Consider the following 27739-nt stretch of genomic DNA (forward strand, 5'->3'; position numbering starts at 1 on the left):
AATCTATTTGCTAGAAAGTATTTTATTGTAAAGAGATTTTGTGGAAATGATTTCTCGATGAATTCAAGTCACTACTTGGTGATTAATAGAAATTTAAATAACTAAATAAATAATTAATTAATAAATGCGAGCAGTGGAAGTCTTTATGACATTAAATATTGATTAATGTGATGTGAAAAAGTATTAACTCAAATGGTTAAGAGTACTTTGATTGTGTGAGAAGACTTGGGTTTAAGTCTTATGTATGCCAATTATGGGTTGTTTTATTTATTATTAATTTTTAATAATAATATGCATGATCATGTTGAGTGATAACATGATTATAGAATTAGGTGAATTATGACAAAATATAAATTGCTTGAGTGGTTAGGCATTGTTTTAATGATAAACATGGTATGGGTTCAAACCTTAGTGAACTCATATTTAACTTTCTTTTTTTTAAAAAAAATAGTTGTGGCCTGAATATGAAAGGGTAGAGAAAACCCTAACAGAAGGGGCAGCCAAGAGGGGCTGAAAATAATGGGCTTTTGAATAGCAACTAACCTTACCATAAAGCCAATTTCGTTTTTTTTGCATTTACCAACATTAAGGCAGCCTTTAAAAGCCAAATTCAGGTGAGAAGAGGGGTTTTTGGCATCTGAATCAAAGAGAGGGCATTTATGCTCAAGGGAAGACGTGTAATTCAAATTCTAAGCAAAGGAAAGTCCCAGGTAAGGGGAGCTGACTAGTTTAATCTCTTCTTTTGAAAGAAGATTTTAAGTTTTGTTTGATTGAATTATTGTTTACAATAAAAAAATGTGATGCATTTGTTTTATATTTTAGAAATTTTGATTGTAATGGTGATATAGTATCATCAAATTTTTGTTTGAATGTTAAGTATGTGATTGGTGAATTTTAGTGATACGAAATTTAATATAGCATGAATGAATTGAGGTTTTCTTGATTTGTGGATGAATAATGCAAAGGAAAGGTTAGGATTTATGTTTTTCTTTTATAGTGGCGTGACTTGGGGTTGCACTCTAAAGCTTTCATTTTTTTTAGTTATATGAAAAAGTAGATAAATGTGGTGTTATGTTATGCTATAATATTTTGGGAGGATATTTTACGACATTCATCATATAGTAATTTATATAATATTAAAGATAAAAAGGAAACAAATTATCTATTTTTGGTATAGAGCATCGATTACACTAAATATTTTTTTTTAATATAAATATATATTTAAAGAAGGTTAGAAGTGGGACTGACTTTTTTTTTTTTGTATTTGATATTATATATGACTTCTAACTTTTGGGTATTAAGTTTTGGTAGTGACTAAACTTTTGGTATGTTGCAGTTAAGGTTTTAGAATAATTAGTAATTTTCTTTGGTAGTGTTTTCTTATAGAAATTATGATATGGTATAATTAGTAATTTTTAATATATTATATAAGAGGGGAATGGAATAGTTATAGAAAGTAGTTCATAAATGGGGATTCCAGAGGTGATTTTATTAATTTAGGTTGGTATTTAAGTATTTGGCTTTAGTTGCATTCGACTTTTAGGGTGTGTGTTTAGAGTTCTTCTTCTAAACACAACACATTTATTATTATTATTATTATTTATTTTTATTATTGTTTGTATTATTATTATTATTATTATTATTCTATTTTATTAATATTATTGTTATTCTTATTCTTATTATTATTATTATTTCTATTATTATTATTATTATCATTATTATTATTACTATTATTATTATCCTTAACATTATTATTATTAATTTATTTTACTATTATTATTATATTATTATTATTTTCATTATTATTATTACTATTATCATTGTAATTATTATTCTTATTTTTATTCTTATTTATTTTATTTTATTTTAATATTAGTATTATTTTATTATTAATATTATTTTTATCATTATTATTATTATTTTATTATCTTCTTTTTTTATTATTATTATTATTATTATTATAATTATTGTTATTTATATTATAATTATTTTTATTTTTATTTTTAGTTTTAGTTTTATTATTATTTTATTTTACTAGTATTATTTTATTTTTATTATTACTATTATTATTATTATTATTATTTTATTATGATTATTATTATATTATTTTATTATCATTATTAACTTTATCATTGTTTTATTTTATTTATGATTTTATTATCATTATTATTGTTTCATTATTAATGCTTTATTTAATTATTATTATTATTATTATTATTTTATTAGTATTGTTGTTTTATTATTATTGTTTATTTTATTTTATTATTATTTTCATTATTTTTATTTTTATTTTTATTGTTTCATTTTATTATTATTATCATTATCGTTATTATTGTTGTTGTTGTTATTTTTATTTTTATCCTTATTACTATCTTATTGCCCGTGCGATATTTTGGGACAATGATTATGTGTTCTTCTTGGTTTATATATTGTTTGGTTGTCCATGATTGTGTGTTGGGTATAACACTTTTGTTTTGATGGTTTTATATGAATTTAGAAAGGGATAAATGTGTGTTTATAATTGAATGATGCATATGAGTTGTGATGTTGTAAATTTAAGTATATGAAGTATATGAATGCGTATTTTGGGTTCTGGATGTTTGAGAATTGAATTGTTTGATAATAGGAACTTAATTAGAGTACCGAAAACCAGTAGTGTCACATTACTGGTGTAACCCCTGACGGTGAAGATTGAAGTGCTAAGCAATAACCAGAAATAGGGAAGCTTTGTGTGTCGTGATGCCTAACGGTGTTGTGGAACCGTCAAACGGTCTGCACTTCCATTTTGCCTGGTGGCGCTTTGGCAGCGCCAAGCGATAGTGCAGGAGCAAGGGTCCATTGTAGATGAATTTGCATGGATGGGTTTGTGGGCTTGGTTAGGGATATGCTGGATTAGTTACGAGCGGGGAGGTTCATAACGGAGATTTGAGATGCGTGATTGATGCGGGCGAGGAGGTTCATATCTGTTGTACTCTTGTGTGGGGATACGAGTGTGGAGGTTCGTATGTTCCGTGCTCACACTTGAGGCTACTATGAGCGGGGAGGTTCATAGTAGGTGTTCACGCATGTTGGACTACGAGCGAGGAGGTTCATAGAGTTGGACCACGAGCGAGCAGGTTCATGGAAGCATTGGAATCCCTAAGACCAGCTTGAACATGTATCTTGTATAGGGCAGTGTGTTTTTCTTAATTTTGTTTTAACGTGTTGCGATATGGACTTGGACTAGGAGGTGCTTGACTGTGTCATGAGTGGGTAGGTTCATGGCTAGTGGTGAACACGTGACAATATGAGCGGGGAGGTCCATATTATGATGCTCTCGTGTGAGGATACGAGCGGGGAGGTTCATATGTTCCGTGCTCACACTTGAGGGCTGCTACGAGCGGGGAGGTTCGTAACTATTGGATCACGTGTGTTGGACTACGGGCGGGGAGGTCCGTAGAGTTGGACTACGAGCGGGGAGGTTCGTTTAGGACCACGAGCGGGCAGGTTCGTGGAAGCATATATATCCTGGGTCCATGGTCATGAAATTGTGGATTGGAAACCTTAGGGCAATAAGGTTTCTTGGTTAAGCATTGGCTGAAATAAATTAATTTGGGGGTGAAATTCTATGTATTAAATTATATGTTTATATTGTTACACGAGCTCACCCTTTCTGTGTGTGTTTGACGATGATCGTGTAATTCGTTATACAGGAGCAAACATTGTTTCAGGTGGAGCTGGTGACACTTAAAGCCAGAGAGGGGTTAGCTTGGGAAGTTTTATAGACTACATTTGACTATTTTGTAAACATTTAGTTGATCATTTTTGAACTATGTAAACATGTAGTTTACTTTATGGTTTTAAATTTTGATAAATTTTAGTAAGGTTTTAATTTTCCCGCGTTTTGGAAAAGAACTTTGAATAATAATGATATATTTGATATTATTTTACTTTATATTATTTAAATTAGTAATATCTGGTCGGGATGTAAATTTTGTTACTATTAAAAAAAACAATGTTAATATACTCTAAATGCATTTCTTCTAAATGGAGATGTATTTTTTATTGGTACAAAATGCTCTTTAGTTTTGTCTTGTCGTGGCTTTTAGTCTTTCTAATTTCAGAATGTGTAGTTGCATAAATACTCCGAGCTTAAGTTAGTTGAGTTTTTCTGAATAATAATAAATGTGTAATTAATGAAAATATCTATTTGGTCTTATTTTATTTATAGTTTTTTAATAAACTTTTATCTATATGAGCCATGGTTACGTGTCCCACCTATTATTTCACGTGATTAGTATTTTAATCATGACATCAATAACCAAATGTAACTATTTTAGTAGGCTCATATGTTAATCCTTATGGTCATCTTAGCCTATGGCCTTCTCAAATGGCCAATATCACATATGTAACTATATTTTCTGTGTTTTAGGTTAAAATGACATTTTAATGAAACAAAATTTGAGCTAACAAGTTTATTTTAGTAGCGTAATTATGTAGCCAAGATGACATTAGTGTAGAATGAGTTTTTTACAACGCTCTATATGCCTCAGTTCACCTACAAACGGGGTATATGAAGACATAGTGGTACTTTTGTAATTTTTTCGAACTTTTATGCTTCGGTTGTACTTAGAACTGAGTTATAAATCCTCTAAAATTTTTATTTTTCCTACTGCTTTGATATTTTTAAACTGGTGACAGACTTTTATGCCTTAGGTCACATCTAACCGAGGTAGATAGATGTTTATGCCTCGGGGCTATTTTAACCGATCGAGACATATTTGATTGCTTTTCATGTGAAATATGCCTAGGTCACATCTAACCGAGGTAGATAGGTGTTTATGTCTCAGTTTAAAATCAATCGAGCCAATAAGCCTTCTTAGGGCTTAGAAGAAATCGCGCCATTGTTCGTCTTCTTCACGTGGAGCAGCAGCCATTTTTCTTTCTTCCATTTTCGAATGCCATTGTTGCAAACCGCAGAGGTTCCTTCATCCACACAACTGCAGTTTTGTCTCTCCACCACTGGTCCGCCGTCGCACGGGCCTCCTCCATTGTTGTCGTCGTAGAGGTTGGAAAGTCGCCTCCATTGTCGTCGTTCAATCCCGCTTGTAGGTATCTATTTCTCCTTTTTCTAATCGTAAAACCCTCTTGTGGGTTTTTAACATCAATGTGTGTGTCAAAGTCGCGATTTGGCTCATGGTGGTTCAGTCGTGGGTTTCACATTTTCCGTTCAGATATGGTGGTGAAGAGAGGTTGTTTTGTGTCGCCGGTGAGATGAATGAAGGCGTCGTGATGTTGTTTCGACGTGATTCGGTGGTCGAAGATGGTGGTGACGACACACTGGCGGTATTTAGGGTTTGAATGGTGGCTAAGGTTTCTGATTTGGGAGAAGGTTGAAGATGATGATGTGGCACACTATGGTTGGTGCATGTATGTGTACAAGGATCATGGTTACATGTCATGTTGTTATTGGGTCAAAAAGTTTTTTTTTTTAAATTTGTGATGCACATTAGGTCTCGGTTCCCTCTAGAATTGAGGTAGTAACCCTCGCATATGCCTCAGTTCATAACCGAGGCATAAACATATCCCTTTTTTACCTCGCCAACATATGCCTTGGGCATAAAACCAAAGCCAAAAGGCCAAAATAACCGCGACATAATCTCTTCCTTGCACTAGTGTGATTTTTGTGTGGTAAAGTGCAAACATCTAAATTTTGAACCATTAGAGATCCTAAGATCTAACAATTGAAAATCTGTCATTGCATAAGTATTGTTAATACTATCAAATAATTCTCACTCCTCTAATATACTAAAGAATAGAGAATGTTAAGCTAATTCAAGTCATTTCCAAACGAATCTAGTAAAAGTATTTCACTTAAAATAGTACTTATAAGAGTATATACGAAAGGGTTAAAAGCATTAAACATTGTAATGTGATGTTGATGATTGATGGTTCCTAACTTCTTTGTGGTTTGTTTTGATTCACCTTAGGATGGATGGGAATGAACCCAGGTTAGCGTGGGTCTTTGATAAGAGTTGTCAAATTTACTTAACCCACAGGGTTTGGCTCTACCCACATGGGTTAGGACAAAAAAAACCCACATAAGAGAAAGCTCATCAGACCAAAACGTCCACAAAAACCTTATAGGTTAGGGCCAATCCATAGGCCATGTTTTTTTAAACATGAAAAAATATTAATTTATTTCAATATTTGGTCACTATACATAATCTAATTTAAATGGTTAACATTGATGTTTTATTTCAACATAACTATATTACAAGTCTGAAAATCATAAAGAAGAAAACCTATATTTCTACAAAGAAAAAACAATCCATCTTCACATTCCTGTAATAATAAAAAAACAAATGATCAGCAATTAAAAGGAGTAGTAATAAAAAAGTAAACTAAAAGTAAAAAAGCTCAATCTACCACCTATTAATCTTCAACATCTTCAGGAAGTTTATACTCATCACAATCCCCTCATGGCCAAAGGTATCGTGCAAAACTTCATCCAAGTCACATAGCCAATTGAAACATAATCGAATCACTAGTCTAGAGTTAATTATTTAAAATTATTTAAGGGAAAATAATTTTAAAAATGATAATATATAAACTTACCGATAGGATTTTCAGAAAATTCGTATAACCAATTTTGAATACAAATCAACATTTGCATATGATAAGGAAGAATGAAGATTTTGTACTTGGAAAGTACATGCCTAACTTTACTAAAAGTTGACTCTAATGTCATTATAGAATGAGAATACTAAGCACAACCCGAGTCATTATAAAGTATGGGAAATCTTTTCTCATTGGCTACGAATATTTTAGTACATCAAAATATTCAACATCATCATCCTATTGTTAGTTCATCCAAGTAAACATCTATCTCTCTCTTGTGATTTTGATTTATTCTGATAAATTTTAAAATCATGCAATGCATTACATATTAAATATCACAAAAAAAAAAATGAAAACAATGAACATTAAGTAAAAAATGGTTACAAAAATAATTCTTGATCTCTTTCGCTCCTTATTTCTTGTAAGGTTTGATCATTCAACTTTGCATATGGACACTTATTTTATACATAGATGACACATTCTTCTACTCATAATTCCTTTGGCATGTTCTTACCTTTAGTATTGACTGAACCATGTCAAAAATAGTTCGATTCTTCCTCTTGGCTACCCTATTCTTTTAAGGTGGGTATGTTGTTGTCAGAAATCTCCTTATGCCTTCCTTCTCAAAGTTATTCATGAAGGATTTCAATGTAAACTTTCCTCCCTTATTAGATTAGACAAATTTCACCATTACATATTTATGTTTTAATTGGTTGTTTTTATCACATTTTTTAAAAAGTCTCTCAATTGTGTTTCTATCAGCCATGTTGCAATTAATATAAATCAAGCATTTGTTATTTATCTTAACTACTTTATTTCTGTTTGATGAATCCAAAGGGGGAGAAAATTAAACAAAGCAAAACTAAATTTGAATCTAGTATTATTGAACTTATCAAACAACTAAATCAAACAAAAACCATGCATGTGATAGAGGGACTAATCTAGTATATAAATATTGTTTGTTATCTTGTATACGCTGGTTTTGTCATTGTTATTTCAGATTCACAAGCTTGATAGTAATGTTGGCTTCATAAAATCATGGGGACATTGGCACAAATAAATTTGTGGCATATAAATTTGATGAAGGATTCAAAATCTAATAAATAGAGACTTGATGAAGGATTCAAGATCTGATCTAGCTTGAAGCTTAGAGCTTGAAGATATACCTGAACTTGGAGACTTATTTACTTAAGAATAAAAGTCTTGTGTCTGTTCGTAACTTTTCAACCTGTTAAAATGATTTTTAACAAGTTAAATAACTTATGGTTACTGTTTTTGTGAACAACATATTTGATCAGTTGAAATAACAATCAATTAGCTTATTTCACATAAAGTAAGTGATATCAACCGATTAGGAAGTATTTTCAATGTTTTCAATTTGTCAATTGACAAGCTATGAAATTTGTCTTTTTAGTGAGAAATAAAGGGATCATTCTCACTAAAGAACTTAGTGTTGGTGTTATTCGTGATCATCCTTAGAGATATTGGAGCTGAGTTTGCTCTTGGTATGTGCATTGAAGAAGGTTGTTTGTTGGCTAGGGAGATCCATCATTGAGGTTTGACCCTTCTTGTGTATTTGTGGTGTATCTAGTGATTCCAAATCTGTAAGAAAGTTTCTTGTTGTACTATGTGGGTTTCTTATGTGATTCAAGAGCCTTGTTGTGTAATAGTTTGCATAATTCAAAACTTGAAACTTGTAAGGATTGTGTAATCTTTTGAAGTAATGGAAATTCAGGCAAAGGTTGCATTGACTAACTGGATGTAGCTCAAGTGGAGTAAACCAGTATAAAAATTTTGTGTCTATTGATTTACATTTTCTGCAATCTTTTATTGAAATCCTTACGTGTTCACTTAACCAATTGATATAACGTTGTATTTTCTATCAATTATAATTTATATTGGTTGATAAACTGTTTAGATTTGAGTCTTGGTGTTAAGTGATTTCTCTGTACACTAACTACCAATATTTTAATTAGTTGATCATATTTTAAACTATTTTTTGTATCATGTAATCAAAGTTAATTGGTCCTTGATGACATTTCTTGAGTTTTTGCACAACGACTTGGTTATTAAGTGCATTTACAATTAATTTGACTATCATGATAATCATATAAAACAAATTTGCAATTTTAGTGTTTTGATGCATTTATTGTAAAATTTTCTGTCAAGATTTAATTATGCTGTTTTAATATTTCAATAAGTTAAAATGCATATTCCAAAACTTACACATTCTTAGATTCTTTGGTCAATTTAATTTTACCTGAAGTTTTGTTAAACTTCGAAAAGAACACAATTTTTAAAAAATAGTCAATTCAACTCCCCTTCTCAGTGTAGAAAGACCATATTGTACTTACACTTTCTTCATGAGTTGCCGCATGCTTAGAATGTTGCTCTTGAGATCTGATACATAGTACACATTTTTTATTAGCTAAGCTAAACCATCTTTTTGTATGTACCTAAGCCTTTTCCTTTGATGTGAATTGCATCATGGCCCAAATGGAGGAGGACTAACGCGCCACTTTGCTGTAGTTTCTAAGTAATTATTAGTTTGTTTAAATAATGACACAATCCTTTTTAAAATTGGATGACCAAATTATGTTTTGGGTTAATTCATTAATGGGCTTTAGTTTCGTTTTATTTTCAAGTTGTAATAAAGGTCCATTTGGCAACTTAGGAACTAGCCTTCGGAATATCAAGATGATGATGTATTGCTGAATGCTTTGGGTGACTTTCGGTTTCCACAATTTTAGTTACACTCAACCATTAAGTAGTGAGATCATTATTAGCTTACTTGGATCATTATTAGCTTAAGTGGGATGTAATTGCAATTAATGGATCTTTAGTAATTCCAATGGCTAAAACTTCTATATAAGATGAACCATTTTTATCAATGAAGATAAGTTGAGTTTTCTTTAGAAATATTAGAGTTTATCTCTTTTATCTTAGTGAGAATGATTCTCTTAAGTTTTTGAGTGATTCAAGAACCCTTGAGTTTTATCAAAGGTCCTTAATCCCTTTGTGTCTTCTATCAATTTCACTTCATCTTTTTATCTATTTACGTTTTCTCGTTTTAAACAATTTCTCAAATTTCTTGCTTATTAGCATTCTAACCTAGATAGATCCGTAAAAACGAATCCACCCATCTGGATTCATGTCATCCTTTATCCTTTGAAGCATCTCAAATAATACATATTTTGATTCAACCTTTTTTTGTCACTCGATTCATCACTCTAGACAAAGATTCATTGTTTGTCATAGTAGCCATCTCACTCACTCTCTTTATACACTAAAATACTCAAGCTCTGATATCAATTTTAGACAACAAGCATTTTCCATTTTTTATTTTGTTAATAGTACAACGATATGTTTATAGGCTAAAATTTGTTCTACGTCGAAAGACTTGAAATTTTATTAATAGCTTACAATCAAAACCCATTATAGTCATTTCAAAGAAAGTAACTACTAATTCTTGACTTTTTATTCTAACAAAAAATTGTTTAATTACAACCATTAAAACTGACATTTAAGTTTATTCAACATAATCTAACCTAACATTAGATTGTTTAACAATGTCGGTTGAAAACCACTGCTCTAAGAAAAAAAAGTGCGTAGCAAACCTGGTTTGATGTCGCACGAATCAAAAACAAGCGCACGCCTTTGATCTTCAAGCGAAGCAAACGAAAACACAGAAATCTCTATAGGTTTCTGTAGGTTTTCAAGCTTGGAACACAAGTCTTGATGATTAAGAGGACCTTTTTACAATAAGATACAATAACAATCATACTAGTGATTTTTGCAGTGTTCTAACTCCAGACAGGAGTCTTTGGAAATTTTCATAGCAATAGCAATTCTTTCAATGAAGGTGTAGGAAGTTGGCTAAGAAGTATTCACACGGATTTTAAAGTGCTTGAGGAAAAGTTTCCTTCTGGTGGTAGAACATTAAGTTTAAAGAACTTTGCATCTTCAAGACAGTCTCATGGTGATATGATCCCAACAAGGCTTATAGCTTGGGTCAACGCGTAAACCTAAATCATGCTCAAGGCCCAATACATGGCCCACATGCACCTTCAAGCCCAAGCCCATCAAGAGGCCCCATAATAAGGAGCATGCTCAAAAAGATCCAATTGGGCTTCTCATACTCTTCACATGGGGCAAAGAAGATGTGAAGATTTGAAGAGGTGTCTCAAAGAGCAATAGAATAGCAATAATATTGGCCCATTGTTTAGGCTTTGCTTTCTAGAATAATAAGTCAAACAATAAGTAGTTCAATTGATAAAATTGGGCTTGACTAAGCCCAATAGGAGATTTGGCCATGAGCTATCAAAAGAGCCAAGGTGGACTAAGTGGAAGTCAACACTTCTTCCTACACCTCATGGTCCAAAGCATCCAAGGGTTAGGAATGCTTCCTCCTTTTCCAAGGCATCATCCAATGGCTAAGATCAAGCCTCATTCTCCAAGCTTGATCTAAGGGCCAAGATCAAGGCCCACTCCATCCAAGGGCTCTCCTTTCTTATGTGTAAATGGCTTCATATAAAAGCCAAAATTTCACTCATTTGTAGACACTCTTGAAATTTTATGCAATAGATGCAACTTGAGTTGAGAGCACTCCTCCCTCTATTGCCTTTGAGAGTCACAACTTTCTAGAGATTTCCTCTCTCTACCTCTAGCCACCTTCCTTAGGCTAGCATAGATTAGGAAATCCTATCACCTCTTTCACCTTCCTTTGCTTGCAAGTGCCTTCCAACTTGCCTCCATTCCTTCATCTATTTCCGCTGCCCATGGAGCTCTTCATACACCTTTGGAGCTCCACCACATGGGTTGATAAAACCATCCATAGCAAGCAAGATTCCTATCTCTACTTCTCCCTCTCAAAATGAAGTCTTTCTTATATTCTGCTGAAAAAAATTCTTTCTTTAGATGATGTTTCTTAGGAACAGGTTGTGAATTCAACTCTTCTCCTTTGTAAAGATATATTTACATGTATTTAAAAGAAGCGAATGATGATATTGATTCAACTCTTGCCGAAAATAATAATGATAAACCTCAGCAATGTTGGTCTCTAACACAACCGTGCGTGAAGACATGAAGAATATGTCAAATTTATGGATCGATATGATGAAGAAGAACTGAAAAAGGCTGCTGATCCTAATGTGACAGGGATTTGATCTCTTAGCAAGTTTATTACCAAATCTAAAAAGAAGATGACTCGTAAAAAAATTGTCAAAAAGCTCTTGAAAGCGCTGATTAAACATCTTCATGGAAATGCAACACTCTCCATATCATGCTTAAATTTTCAGAATCTGTTTACTAATAGCAAAACGAGTTATAAAGAATTGATATGAAACTTGACAGGGTGTTTATAATATGGATGCATGAACATATTTCTAGTACTACTCGTTTATGTTTCTTTCGTTTGGAAGGAGCACAGTGATGACTATTGTGGAGTTTTCATTGAAGTATGAAAAGATTATAAACAAAAGCTACAAATAGTTAAACAAGCTTTACAAATTTGGAATAACGAGATATTTGGCAATATTCATGTGAGAGTCATTAAAGACAAAGAGCAACTTCAGCATTTTCAGAACCTCATCAGTTCATCAAATGCTCATATTTCTAGCTTAGGAATTAGAAGCAAAGGTTGAACTTAGTCATGCACTTGACTTAGAGGAAATATTTTGGAAAGACAAAGCTCGTTTACATTGGCTTACCAATGGTGATAGAAACACCAAATTATTGTTGGTTCTCAAGTGGGTATTCACCAAAGTCCCACATCGAGTAATATGAAGAAGAGGGTAATAGAAAATTACTATAAAAGTAAAGAGTTGGTTTTAGAGTTGTCACCACAACTCAATAGGTCTCTTAGGTGTATGAGGGGCTTGGGTAGTTGTGTGTCATTGGAAGTTTTGCAATTTTTGCCAGAAAAATTGCACTATGAAGGGTTTACAATTTTGGTCCACAAAAATTGTACTATGAAGGGTTTGCAGTTTTGGTCCATAAAAAATTGTATGAAGGTTTGCAATTTTTGCCAGAAAAATTGCACTTGGGTGATAATATACTTCTTGTTGAGTGGTTGTGGATGTAGGCCTTGAGGTGCCGAACCACGTTAAATTTCCTGTGTACTTTTATTTATTTTTCTGCTCTTATTTGTGGGTGTGCTTCCGCTTGAAGAGATTATTATTTTTAGTGCGTGATTTCCCAACAGTGGTATCAGAACCTGGTTCTGACCAAGGGTTTCTAATCAAGGGAGGAATGACGAAGGGTTTCTAATCAAGGGAGGAAGAGGAGCAGTTTGACATACTGACCAGTATCAACGTCCTTTGAAGAGAGTGGAGTTCATGTGTGTGAGATGCTCCCAGATCCACGAAGGAGGTTGCAAATGGTGCTCATATGGCCTAATGAGTGATGTACCATGGAGATCTGATCCGTGTGAGTCATGGTTTGCGACATGTGCGTGGAGAAAGTGCTCTACGGCTTACAAATCTGTGTTGTTGTGTCTAGTAGACTGCGATGTTTGATAATGTTGGATCTGCATGGTGAGTGTGGAGCTCGAAATGTCCAATGGTGGTGTTTTGCATGACTCACACGATGCTTCGTCAACAGTGTTGCGTCGTTGTGTTGTGGCCGTGTCGTGGCTTGACCAAGGTGGCGTTATGATGGATTCCCTTTGAGTATCAGTGAATTGTTAGTGACAATGATGTAAAAGTTGCCGACAACGAGTCTGATGTGCAAAGCGGTGAGGGCCGTTGATGGGAAAGATTGTCATCATTAGTGAGTCTGTGCAAATCACCAGTGACAAGAGTGGTTCAAGCATATCTGTTGGATCACTAGTGGCAAGAGTGGTTCAAGCATATATGTTGGTGGTGTGTCAAATGTTTGTTCCATAGCATGTGAGACTTTTGGTGAAGGGAGGATATGTTGGTTCTCAAGTGGGTATTCACCAAAGTCCCACATCGAGTAATATGAAGAAGAGGGTAGCAGAAAATTACTATAAAAGTAAAGAGTTGGTTTTAGAGTTGTCACCACAACTCAATAGGTCTCTTGGGTGTATGAGGGGCTTGGGTAGTTGTGTGTCATTGGAAGTTTTGCAATTTTTGCCAGAAAAATTGCACTATGAAGGGTTTACAATTTTGGTCCACAAAAATTGTACTATGAAGGGTTTGCAGTTTTGGTCCATAAAAAATTGTATGAAGGTTTGCAATTTTTGCCAGAAAAATTGCACTTGGGTGATAATATACTTCTTGTTGAGTGGTTGTGGATGTAGGCCTTGAGGTGCCGAACCACGTTAAATTTCCTGTGTGCTTTTATTTATTTTTCTACTCTTATTTGTGGGTGTGCTTCCGCTTAAAGAGATTATTATTTTTAGTGCGTGATTTTCTAAGGTTTTGGGTTGAGAGTGGTGTCAATATCTTATGTGGTTGGGCTCAGGTCTCATTGGTGTTGTTCTCCCTAGTGAAACCCCCTCCTTATAAACCTAACAAGTGGTATCAGAGCCGATGGTTAAAACCGGCTTAGACGAGTGCAATATGGTCCTAGTATCGAAAGTCTTCCTGACAATGTGGATCAGGTAAGCGTGTCCCGTTAAGATGAACGGCGGTACGAGAAGGAGTACTCGTGGTTGGGAATGCTTCCGTTGGAGGGGGAATGTACCAATGTGGTTGAAGGGACTCACCCTTGAGGGGGAGATTGTTAGGAATCCAAGTGTGATTCTAAGTCCCACATTGGCTAGAAATGAGAAAGTGGAACACTATATAAGAATAAAGACCCATAAACCCATTGCCTTAAGGTTTTGGGTTGAGAGTGGTGTCAATATCTTATGTGGTTGGGCTCAGGTCTCATTGGTGTTGTTCTCCCCAGTGAAACCTCCTCCTTATAAACCTAACAATTATTTCAGTGCTAAGAAATACAAAAGAACCGTTAAATCTAATTATGGTAAGAAATGAGGATGGCATTATTAGTTCATTATCCAATATGGAGTAACATTCTTAATTATTATTCTCTTTTATAAGGTTCTAGTTACAATTAAACGGTATCTTTTGATCTTTTAAAGAGAATGGTCCTTCGCCTAGTTTAAGAAGATAATATCATGCTTACCAGAACTCATGAAGAGTAAGAGGTTAAAAAAGCTGTGTTTTCCTTTGTCAAGAACAATGCACTGATAGTTTTTTATGGATCCTTTTATCAGTCTTTCGATGTGATTATTTCGAGATAACAATTAAATGAAAAATGAGTGTACAAGGAAAAGAAGAAAACTAATGTTTATAATATTAGTCTTAAAGGAGAGTATTAAGATATATCACATAACAAAAAGGAAAATAATTTTTTGATTACTAAATTTTGACAACTTTTTCTTACAAATTTAGGTGTCATTTTCTAAGTAGTTTTCCATTTTTCCATTTTTTTTATTCTTAATATTCCAAAACTACTTAGAAGATGTCACCTCATATTGTCAGAGAAAGTTATCAAAATTTAGTAGTTAAAATATCATTCTTCAACTTACATAAAAGAAGAAAAGGGGACGCTAAATTAAAATAGAGTGAATTTTGAGTTGAAATAAAGGGATACTAAAAACCCGGACAGAATGACATTAGTGTCAGTTTGCTCTCGCATACACCAATAGCGTCGTATTGATGGATACTAAAGGTGACATTACATTAAAATTAATTTAGGTTAAAATATTGATTTAGTTCCTATTTTTATTTAGGTATAATAATTGATTTGGTACACCAACTTTTTGGGTTTGTTCAATTTGGTACCCAAATCTTAGAAATGTTCAATTTGATACCCAAATGTTCATTTTAGTACCTTCCGTTAAATACTACTTAACGTCGTTTGGCTTCTGTTGAGGTGGCTCTGTGCAGCAGAAATGTGGTTCAGTTAAAATGACTTGGAATCTCCCTTTTTTGTGATGAAAAATAAAGTGCCCTATTTTGTGGAGAGTGCCCTAATTTGTGGAGGAGCTTGTGCTTTTCTCTTCTTCAGCTGGACTGGTTTTTGTAGACGGTGAATAAATGTCAAAGGCTCATTCATCTTCTTCTTGCTCTTGTAATTCATGGGTGATGCAAAATCAGACCTTGTCCATAGTTGTGGCTAGAGTTGTCAAAGTGGTCAGAACCCGTGGGCCAACTCGGCACACCACGGGTTTGGGCCGAGTTGGATTGAAATTTTTTTACAAATGTCAGTACGGGTCAATTTTTGAGCCGGGTTGGCCCACCAAGACGTATGGTCACACACATTATGTTGGGCTTTATATTGTTGGGCTATTTTTTTAACTAAACACATTAGTAGGTTGGCAAATGGAAACCTAGCTTCAATTCCAAATAGATGGGGATAAAGAAGATGCTTCAAGAGATGAAAATGTTGTGGATTTATCCATTCAAGACTCTAATATTATAGTTGGATAAGTGACAAGAATGCTTTGATCTTAGATAGTAATTTGTTTTTTCTTTTTTTTTTAATTTTGTTTTGTATTGGAGTTTAACATTATTTTGGATTGTACTTAGATTGTATTGAAGTTTATTTAAATTTTAATTCGAATTATAATTTATGACTTTAGAAAAAAAAATTATATTTTATTTTAATTAAGTGGGCTAGTGAGCTAACCCGTTTAACCCACCAACCCGTGGTGGGCCGGGTCAGGTTGGGTTGGTCCACTAAGTGGCCAACTCGTGGTGGGTCGGGTCGGGCCGGGCCAGGCGACCTATTTTGACAGCTCTAGTTGTAATTGTAGAGGCTTGGGTGAAGCACCCACATGCAATTGCATAGTGGTAGTTGTGCTGAGAACGACTAGAACCATTAAGAATGGTAGGAGACAATTTTGGGGATGCCTTAAATTCAAGGTCAGGCATATGGTGTTTTGTTTAGATAAGTTTATGTTTGTGTTTGCATCTAAGTAATTGCAAAGTAATTTTTCATTGTGTTATTTTGTGAATAACAAGATGGAAGTGAAACTTCTTATGGGTGTAATTTCTTTAAATGGTTCATTGAAGATGGTGATGATGAAAAGGATGCAACTATTTTGAGGCAAAGGCAGAAGATTTATATTCTAGAGAAAGAAGTTAAGGGATGGAGAAAGTGGGTCAACTTGTTAATTGGATTAGTGTGCCTATTGGTTGTAGTTAATCTGATTTTAGTGTCTTTGTTGATGTAGATTGATATTGTAGAGAAAGATTAGTTGTTTAAAGTTGTTGGATTTCACTTTAAGTGTTTGAAAGGTTATTTTGTAATATGAAATTTAATGAAATCAGTGAAAGTTTGGAGTTATGGACAATCTGAACCATCTGTCAAAGTTCTGTATTTCTTTTTTTGGTATTTGAAATGTTAAATGTTATGTAATTATAAGAAATGACTATAAATTTGAACAAGAGCTGGATAAGTTGGCACAAATTCATTGAACATCAAATATGATATAAAGAGGTCATTGTTCATAGCTTTGGATAAAAACTTTGGATAACAGACAAAAGAAATCAGTTGTTTTGGATAACAAAACAAACATACAAATCCAAAACAAACAACACAAAGTAACACAATACATATCAAAGACTTAAAGTAAAGTTCCAGCCTCAAAATATTGGTAAAGTCATTACAAAAGGTGTGGGCTTCATTCTTAAAACTAATCCTCAAGTCATGGTTTCCAAACAGATCCTCGCCTATGCTAAAGTTTTTGCCTTGAAAAAGGTCTACCACACGTTGGTTGAGGAATGAGATTTTGATGGACTGGCTGGGATGATTCAACTGCATGAGTTACCTGTGTTGTTTGCTGCAATAATTGTGCAAATGGCAAAGTGGTATGCTCATGTGGTGTATGTCCATTGTAACATCCTAGCCGGAAATTACTTATTAAAATAAATAAGAAAATAAATAAAATAACAACCTCATTTATTAATCATCAATTTCCCAAAAATCGCGGGAAAATTTAAAACTTAAAGTCCAACGCGCCAACACAGATAAAATAAGTCGCGTCAATACGTATTACAAATAAAATTGTCTATAAAATTATTACATTAAAACCATAGTTCAACATAATAACTAGTGATAAAATCCCTGAGAGATCCCCACTCTGTCTCTATGCATCTGTCTGCTCACCTGCATCAACATCTGCTCCAATGTAACAAGTTACATGATCATCGCCACACACACACAGATAGGGTGAGCTCATTTAAATAAAACCAAGCAATATAATATCAAATACAACATCAACAAATTTAAACCCGGGTTAGCACATTTCTCCCTCTTTCTCTTACTCCTTCATTTCCTGCACTTGCCTTTAGACGTCTATCATCTCTATACCCTTTAGGTGAGAACAATGATCGATCTTCGCTGCACGAGTGTCTACTCGCCCCTCCAACTACAGGCCACCACCTGATAGTCCACACGTGGGAATAACCTTGTCACAGTATCTCACCGTGACACCAAGTGGAGTTCCCCAAAACAAACCTAAGTTTGTAGTTGTTTCCAAACTACCAAATCTCTATCAGAATCCACTAAAGAGGGCAATCATCCGAAACCTTGCCGTACGAGCGACAACCCGCACACTCCACTAGACTTCCTAAACCACCAGGCTACAACCTCGAGTGGTCACGTGTTACCCCAATACGAGATGCACTCATAACTGGGCCCCCAGCCAAAGCATCACATCATGAACATCCCCTAAAGCGGTGTAGAAAACTTTCCTTGCGCACCATCACTAGACCAAAACCGCTTGGCGTGCATCTCACGTCGCTAGGCGGAATTTAGCTTCAGACCGCTTGGCGGGCATCATACACCGCCAGGCGCCACGTGCCTGCAGAATCATCATTGCACTGTCATCGCCTGGCAGTCACACGCACTGCCGCCAGGCGCGTCACACCCCCACCGCCCGGTGCATCTGTCTCACGCCGCCAGGCGCCACCGAACCATCAAGGTTTCTATTCCATCATTCAGCCTGGCGGAACCCACCCTACCGCCAGGTGCCCTGCGCGCACTGTGACCACTGTCATAGGTTTGTGTCCCGTCCGCCTGGCGGCTCGCTCGCGCCGCCAGGCGCCATATCAGTAGCGCACTACTACTAGTTTCTTGGCACTTAAACAGATCCCATATGGACCTCAAACATATGAAATTATAGCACAGAATGATTTCCCAATCACTTTCTATAATTATAATTAGATTAGATCACATACATGCACACCTACTATCAATTTAATCATCATCATACAAACATACTCTCATTCTTTGTATTATGCACTCTAAATTTTGAGGTAGTTCATGTCACTGCAATTTGAACAATATAACACATGGACCTTATAAAATCATGATTCAATCAAAATTACATTGCCAATTATTTCCAGTTTCACCCTTTCAAATTCACCTTTCCACAATTATGACATGTTCCACTTACTCAATTAAAGTATTTCCCATTATCAATCCTCACCAATTTAACCCAACCCCACACAATACATGTAATTTCAGCCTTAATAATAATCTCAATCTATATCAGCATGCAAATCTTTGTTTAACCTAACACATCTATCATCATTCTTACGTTCTCATGTATTCTCATTTTGGTATTCCATGGTTATAGTTCCTTACACCCCACTGCCCTACTAATCCCCATCACACATACAATTTATCCCGCAAATTCTCCTTTTCATACAATCATAACAAAAACGTAAAAAGATCATCACCCAAGCTCGTGATATGCAACTTCATATAATCATACATGGCGATAGATACGTATAAGTCCTATACTGATCCCACTCCATCAACCAGTGAACAAATCACTAACTTTTAACATGCATAATTGTTTCCAACCCCCAACATAACCCTAACACCCAATTTCAGATAAAAAATCATGCCTTCCAACAAAACCATGATATACACAGTCAATCATATGCGTAAAATTCACATTCAAACATTTAAACATCACAACCACATCATAGGTACCCCAAACAGATCCAAAACAACCAAAGCAGCGTCACAGTGTTCGTGCCACCTGGCGGTTCATCCTCTGCTGCCAGGCGGTTCATGGAGGAAACCCAGAAAATGGGTGCAAACGTATGTGTCGCCTGGCGGTTCATGAACTGCCGCTGGGCGGTTTCTGGAAAAATCCAGAAACGCGAATATAACGAGAGAAAGTAGGTTCCACAGTTTCATTATGGTTCAGATCATACATTCATATCATTGCGAAATAAAACAAGCAATACGAACTCCGCTAACCTGGTTTCCTTGCTCAAATTGATAAATTTGCTACTTCTTCCTTGTTTGCCAATAGCCTCCTTTGCTCTTCTTCCAGTTCCCCTCTTCCTATCAACCCCAACTCAATTTTCAATCTGAATTTGCCTCTCCTCACAGCACCTACCAATGGCAGACTTCCAACCCCTTCTCTCTCCTTATTTGGTCTCTTTAATCACACCTTAATTACGGTTAATGACCATAAAACGAAAAACTAAGTATTTAGTGAGCTTAATGATCATTCAATGGTGTTTAGAGATACTTTTCCAGCCATCCTAGCTGCCCTCTCACGTCTAGGGTTTGTGTGACTCTTCATGTTCATGTCAAAATTGAATTTGGCAAAAAGAAATTATTTTGTCTAAGCTAAGATTCAGACCCATCACCACACAATTGCAATTCAAGTACACAACCAATTCAACCAAGTCATATTACATGATAATATTCATACATCAAATATTATATCCTTACTTATCACACCCAAGCATCTCAAAAACAATATTAAGGATTAAATAACACACAATTGACATACATAGGACTCAAACACAAGTCCTCTCACACAATCAAAGTACTCTCAACCACTTAAGCTAGTACTTTTCCACATCATGAAGGTTAGCTTTTAATGCCATAAAGGCTTCTCTTACCCGCATTTATTAAATAATTATTTATTTAATTATTTAAATTTAGTGGGTCTCACATCCATACTGTGGTATAAAAGGTCGTGGAGGAGATTCAAGTCCTGACTTTGGTGCAAATGCATGCACAGGTCTAGTCTATGGTGATGTAGAAGGTGGTGGAGGTGTAACTCCTGGCTGTGGTGCTGATCCAAGATGTGGTGCAGAAGGTGTTATAGGTGCAACTTGTTAGTTTTGAAATGGTTGAAATGCCTAGAAGGGGGGTTGAATTGGCTAGTTAAAAAATCAGGCTATCTTTAAAAACTAAAAACCCTCTTTTATTGAATCAATTGGATCACCAAGTTAGGATGCAAAAACTACCAAATTCAGTCGGTCAAAAACAGAGTTAATCGATTGATTTTACTAAACAGATTTTTACTGGTATAATCAACCGATTGAAATAGAAAAATAGTCGACTGAAATACTGGAAAAAATGCAGAAATGCAGATTCAAGATTTGAACCAAGAACAGTGCACAAGAATGATCAAGACAAGTTCTAATTGATTATGCAAACATGCTCAATGTTGCAGATGTCATCAAAACACACAAGAATATGAAAAAAAAATGATTTAAACTCAAGTTCTTTAAACTTTAAATGATTATGCAAGAGAGAAGGGTTAGAGAAAAGATTGGATTGCAAGATTTTTATATTGGTTCACTCAATATGAGCTACATCCAGTTTGTCAAGGCAACTTGAGCCTGACTTTGCGCTATTTCAAAAGATTTACAAAATTCCACCCTTACACTTTCAAAATAAGTAAAAACAACAGACAAGACTCTTGAATCGCACAAAAATCACACCCGCACAACAAGAACCCTTTTGCAGACCTGGAAAACCACCAGGCACATACACAAAACTTGAGAAAGATCAAACCTCAATGGTACCACAACCCTGTCTACCCCAAACCACCTTCTCCAAGCTTCAAACACAAGCCAAAAGCTCAAAGAATTGATCCAAGATCAATCTTCAACAACTGCAGTCTGAATGACCACGAAAGAGAGAGATATCCCAAGTTTCTAGAACAGTTTCGCGCTAAAAAATGATTAAGTTACCTCTCTTTTGAAAATCACAACACTTATAGTCAAACTGTTACAAAATTCAACAGGTTGATTTCCAAATCAATTGGTTGATTTCACTTGACTTAAGTGAAATCAGTCGATTAAGAAATAAATCAACTGATTGAATAAGTCACAGTTTAAGACTACTGTAGCCAACCTTTTAACCTGTTGAAAAACCATTCAACAGGTTAAAGAACACAAAAAAGACCAAATACATAAAATTAATATTACAAGGTCTACAAAGTGAATTATAAACATCAAGTACTCTCTCTTAATTTAAGCCATGTGAATGGCACACGTTCAAGACATGATCAACATGAATCCCATCAAATCTCCTTATCTATATCAATGTAGGCTTGATTCCAATGGTAATGACTTCTAAGTAGTTCAAAAAGCTTCATCAAATCTTCATGAGACACACCACCTTGATTGGATACTATCTTCTTCTATCTTCCATTGCAAATTGCTTCCATTGGTTGGATACTATAGAGTTGATGAAGTGACACCAAAGCTTGAACATCTGAAACTGAAAATAATTTCCAATAGCAATACACACAAGCTAGCAAGCACACATAAATGCAAATGCTCCCCCTATCAATAATATGGGTTCAATTTCAAATTTGATTTTTTATTCCACTTTTAATGCTTCTACTTTAGTCCAATTTGATCAATTTCTCAATTTTCAATTTTTTCTCCCCCTTTGAATTCATCAAATAGAACAAATGCATTAAGAGAACAATCATTGCATAACATTTCATTGATATATACTGGAACATGATACAACCAACAAGAACTAAAAATAGAGAATAAAAACTAAACTTCATATAATTAACCGACTAAAAATCAAAATCAACCGACTGAAACTGACAGAACTCAAATTGAAAAATCACAATCACATGGATACAATGCATGATCCTAAAAGCCAACACACTCAATCATCCTGAGGATCATTTCTGGTTTGGAATGAGGTCAGTAGGTCATGGATATCATGAATTTTCTCACATTGCAATAGTTGTGATGTGCATGTTGCACTAGTGGGAAAAAAGGAATCTATGACGACTTATTATGACAAGTATAACCCACCTATCATAATAAGTTGACCGGTGGCATTTTTGTAATAAAAGTAACAGTTATTATGACTGGTAAAAAGGAATCAATCATAATAAGTGAGAAGGGAAAATTTATTATGACAAGTGCAGAGGACATATCATAGTAGATGGGCACGGTGGCAAAATTGAAATTATGTTAAAAATATATTATGACAGATTTAGGGAAACCTGTCATAATATCTTCAAAACCCTAATTTTTTTCCTTCCCTCTTTTCTTTTTCTCTTTCTCGTCTCCATTTTCTCCAACATTCAGAAGCATGGTTTCTTTCTCGAAACAATCATTCGTGCACCGTTCTCATGCCATTCGCTCACCTTCCGCTCGTCGTTCGGTCACCTTCCACTCGTCGTCCACTCGCCATCTGCTCGCCGTCTGCTTGTCGTTCGCGCGCCGTCTGCACTGTTCGTATGCCGTCCGCGTGTCATCTGCACTATCCGTGCGCCGTCCGCTCATCCTCCGTACACCGTCCGCGAGCTGTCCGCGCGTCCTCCACGCACCATCTGCCGTTCGCCCTCCTTATGTTGCTCTTTTTCACAAAACCAAATTAAAAAGGTTTCCAAGTAACTGATATAATTTTTTGTCTTTATCTCAGGAACTGTTCCTTCTATTGTGCACCTTCTGACTCTTCCCTTCATCCCTGATTCTCCCAAGTGGCTGGTGAGTTGTTTTTAGCTTTAGGAAATTTTCTCTTTCATTAGTGCATGTTGGACACATATCACACAAGCAACCAAGTTTTTTCTTCTATTTGTTAAATGATTAGATTCAACACATGTCATCTTCGACAGGACAGGGTTGGTTGGTGGAAAGAGTGTGAGTCTGCTTTATAGCGCCTAAGGGGGAAGCATGCTGATGTTTATCAAGAGGCCGTTGAAATCAGAGTATACAACAAGTTCTTGGTTTGGTTTGAAATTGTTTGGTCTGGTGATATGAAAGTTATTTGTAGGTAAATTGAATGGAAAGGAAAATGGTAAAATAGAAAAATCATTAAAAAAAATCTGACTTACTATGACGTAGTTTGCACTACCTATCATAGTAAGTTTAACTTACTATGACAGGTTTCTACAGTGTCATAAAAAGCGTGCATTTTCTATGACTCCCGAAACTATGACACTAGAATACCTGTCATAGTAAGCTCGTTTTACTTGTCATTATAAGCCCATTTTCCAGTAGTGTTGGGACACATTGAGTTCATGCAGTTGATTTAGCACCATCATCTCAAAATATGAGTACACATGGCCTCTATCCTTTGGAGGGTTGTAGGGAATTAAGTCCATGGGTCCAGTAGTTGGTTCTTCCTCTTGATTTGCACCACTTGGGCCAACTTCATGGTCATGTGCACCACCAAGTACAACACTAGCAACTATCCATGCATTTCCCACCTTGAGAAAGCCTATTTTGTGCAGATTTTGGTTGGAGGTATGGTTCAACAGTCTACTTGACTCTTCTAGCTCATCTTCTACATCAATTCCAAAGTATTCTATGAACTTACACACCAAAACAACATAAGGCAACCTGAAATTTGTGAGCCTCTTGGCCATGAGCATATGATCATGAAACACAAAGATCCAATCCACTTGAATATTGTGTTGGATGTAATACATGAGAATCAAATCTCCCTCATTCAATGTTGAATGGTTGCTACCATGTGGAACAATGATTTTTGTGACAATCATACCAAGGAACCTTTGATCCACCTTGAGACCACTAACATGGAAGTGCTTGTTCTTAGCAGCTGGATTCCTCAAGCATTGGCCATAGTATTGGACCTTGTTGAATTCTAGAACAGCCCAGTTTCACCTTTCCTTACTTGCAAACCCCTTAATTTGAGTCCAACCACATCTTTTCAAGCTTTCTTGTTGATCTGCCTATGAATCCCCTTGATACTTGACAACATGTCATTTTTGAACTCCAAGTTGGTGAAAAACTCCTTCACCAAGTTTGGATAAACTTTTCCTGAAACTTCAAGGAAGGACTTCAACCTTTGATGCTTGAGTTGTTGAAATAGGCTCTCAAAGCCCTCAACCCTCAACCACGAAAACCTCAACACCTTAGGAATGCTGATTTGCTTCCTATTCATCTCAATGAGGAATACTTGGATGTTATCCTCATGATCTTCGTACCATGCTTCAATTCTCCCATTATTTTCTTGGTTTGGAGACCTTGGGGTAGGAAGAGTGGAGTGTTCATCATCAAATTGGGTGGCTCATTGTTGACAACGAGGCATGATGAGTGAGGGTATGGCTGTTTCTAAGAGATGTATGATGCAAATGCAACAATTCAAGTGCAGTATTTATAATTGAACATGCTAATTTTCAGAAATAGTCGATTAAATGGTGCAAATTTAACAAATTGATTCGTTTTAGGTTATCTAAGTCAGATTAATGTAGCTAATTACAGTATCACACACATTCATGGTGTTTCCAATGAGTTTTTTATGAGTGAATCAATCAGTTTAGATCATGTGAGTTGCATGCACATTGGAATTACACACTACACATGCTTTTTGGTCAAACAAATCAATAAAAGCAGCACATGGCTGATGGAATAACTGTTAAGAGCAGATAGTACTGACCAAAAGTGCTTTCTTTAACTGGGTCAAATTTGCAATTCAATTCATCATGTACAATCAGCTGTACAACAGAACTTATATAGTCTGGTTTAAATGAAAATAGTCGATTGAATTTTTTGTACAATCAGCTGATTTCACTTGACTTAAGTGAAATCAGCTAGTTGAAAAATAATTCAACTGACTGAATGCATTCATACAAGGAGCTATATACAACAAGCCTTTTAACCTGTTAAAACTCATTTTAAGAGATTAAAAGAGACACACTAAGGCACACAAGAATCTAACCTATGTCATATAGCCTACCAATAAGATATAACATTAAAACATTACACTTAACATGTTATTTTCAGATTTAACACACTAAAACTTCAAGTGGATCTTCATCAATCTTCATCAATCTTCATCAAACACCTATAATCTTCATGCACATGGCTTTATCAATTCTTTGCTTCAAGCTTGCTTGTGCCAACAATATCCCCCTGAATTGATGAAGCCAACATCCTTGAGTTGAATTGATGAGCAAGATCCATAGAGAAACCTAAAAAAGCTTTTGCATACAAGATACCAATATTCCAAACACACAACCAAGCAAAAGCACACAAGCATACATACATATCACATATGCATATGCTCCCCCTATCATTAATAATATGATTTAACTTCAGATTCTAGATTAAGTTTGCAGTATTATATGATTTCAGTAGATTTATTTCAGGTTTTCCAATTTTAACACAATTTTACTCATTTTAACTCATTTTTCTCCCCCTTTGGATTCATCAAATGAAAGTAAATGCATAGATCACTTTGAAAAGATGAAAATTTTCATTAAGGCATTAACATAGGGGTGTATCAGGGCAGTTGATATGAATACAAACACACCAGAACAAAAAGAAAAATGACAAATACATCATGAAGCTGAGATTGATATAATCAGTCGACTGAAATAAGAAAATAGTCGATTAAAATACTGGAACGGACAGACAAACACACAAAATGTAGCACGAAAATGCAATACATGACCTATAAGCCATCCACTTCACTCATTCCTAGGGTTGTCTTTGTTGTTGACATTGGAGAGAAGGTCATGAACATTATGTTGGTCATCCATGTCTTAGAACCTTGTTGTGCAATAAGCTTGGTGTGCATTGTGTGCCATGTTGAGGTCTTGAAGCTGGTTACCATTCTCTCAAACTGAGAGTATGCAATTCCAGTATTATCATGAGGGTTATAAATCTCAATTGCCATGGGCTGTGGTTCATCTTCCCCTTGGTTTCCTCCACTAGTTTTTGCTTCATGGTCATTGGCTCCAACTTCAATATTTGCACCTTGATCTCCTTCAACCAGCCAAGTGTTGCCTATCTTGGTGAATCCCATCTTGTGCATATTCAGTGTAGAAACATGATTTAGAAGACCAGTGGACTCTTCAAGCTCACCTTCCACATCCACACCAAAGTGCTCAATGAATTAGGAGATGAGTACCACATATGGAAGCTTAAAATCTGTGAGCCTCTTTACCTTCATCATGTGGTCACGAATTGTGTATGTCCAGTCCACCATCACATGATTTTGAATGCAGTACATCACTACAAGATCACCTTCATTTAAGGTTGCATGATTGCTCCCCCTAGGCATGATGATCTTGGTTACCACCATGGCTAGCAATCTTTCCTCCACACGAAGCCTTTCCACATGGAAATTTATAGTTTGCTCACCTTGATTACACACACATTGGTTGAAGTATTACACTTTGTTGAATTCATCCATTGCACTAGTTTCACCTTTGCGAACTTGCACACCTCTTTGCCTTGGCTACTCACATCCTTCCATGTTTGCCTAGTGATTTCCATCTCTACACCTTTGACACTTGTTTTGAGAATGCCATTGCTGAACTTGGGATTGGTATAGAACACCTTCACCAAATCCGGATAAACCTTGCCCGAAAGTTCAAGGAATGTCTTCAATTTGTGAGCTTTGAGATGTTGCTCAAGGTTGCCAAAGTTTTCTCCCCTTAGCCATGACATACGAATCACCTTAGGAAGGATGATTTGCTTCCTATTGATCTCAATGAAAAAAGTCTAAATTTTATCTTCATGGCCTTCAAACCATACCTCAAGCCTTCCTTAATTCATGGCATTGGGAGAGGACGAAGTAGGTGGGGCAGACCTTTCATCATTTGAGGGGGCTATTCGTGATCTTCTAGGCATGGTGAATTGAAGGTTAGGCTCTTACTAGCAAATAAGAATGCCAATGCATGATGCTTATGCAAGTATTTATTGAATCAGCATGTTGATTTTCAAAATCAATCAATTAAATTGCGTAGATATTCTATTTTCAATACAATACAAGAAATCACAGCAATTAAATGCGATGGAATCTGTATCAGAGATGCAGTGATGTGTTTCCCATGCGTTTTATGAACAATCCACTCACAAACAGATCACATATAATGCATGCACATTGGAAATCATGTAATTAAAGCACTTTATGGTCAATGCAATATGAAAAATTGATTTTAGCTTATGTAATA

General features: G+C 35.4%; 1 pseudogene; it reads right to left on the minus strand.

Moving 5' to 3' along the window:
- Window positions 1–27233, minus strand: part of LOC114174514 — a 49992-nt pseudogene extending 22759 nt beyond the window's left edge.
- Between the last annotated feature and the right edge of the window lie 506 nt (window positions 27234–27739).

Source organism: Vigna unguiculata, chromosome 2 (genome assembly GCF_004118075.2).
Source record: "Vigna unguiculata cultivar IT97K-499-35 chromosome 2, ASM411807v1, whole genome shotgun sequence".
Lineage (NCBI taxonomy): Eukaryota > Viridiplantae > Streptophyta > Magnoliopsida > Fabales > Fabaceae > Vigna > Vigna unguiculata.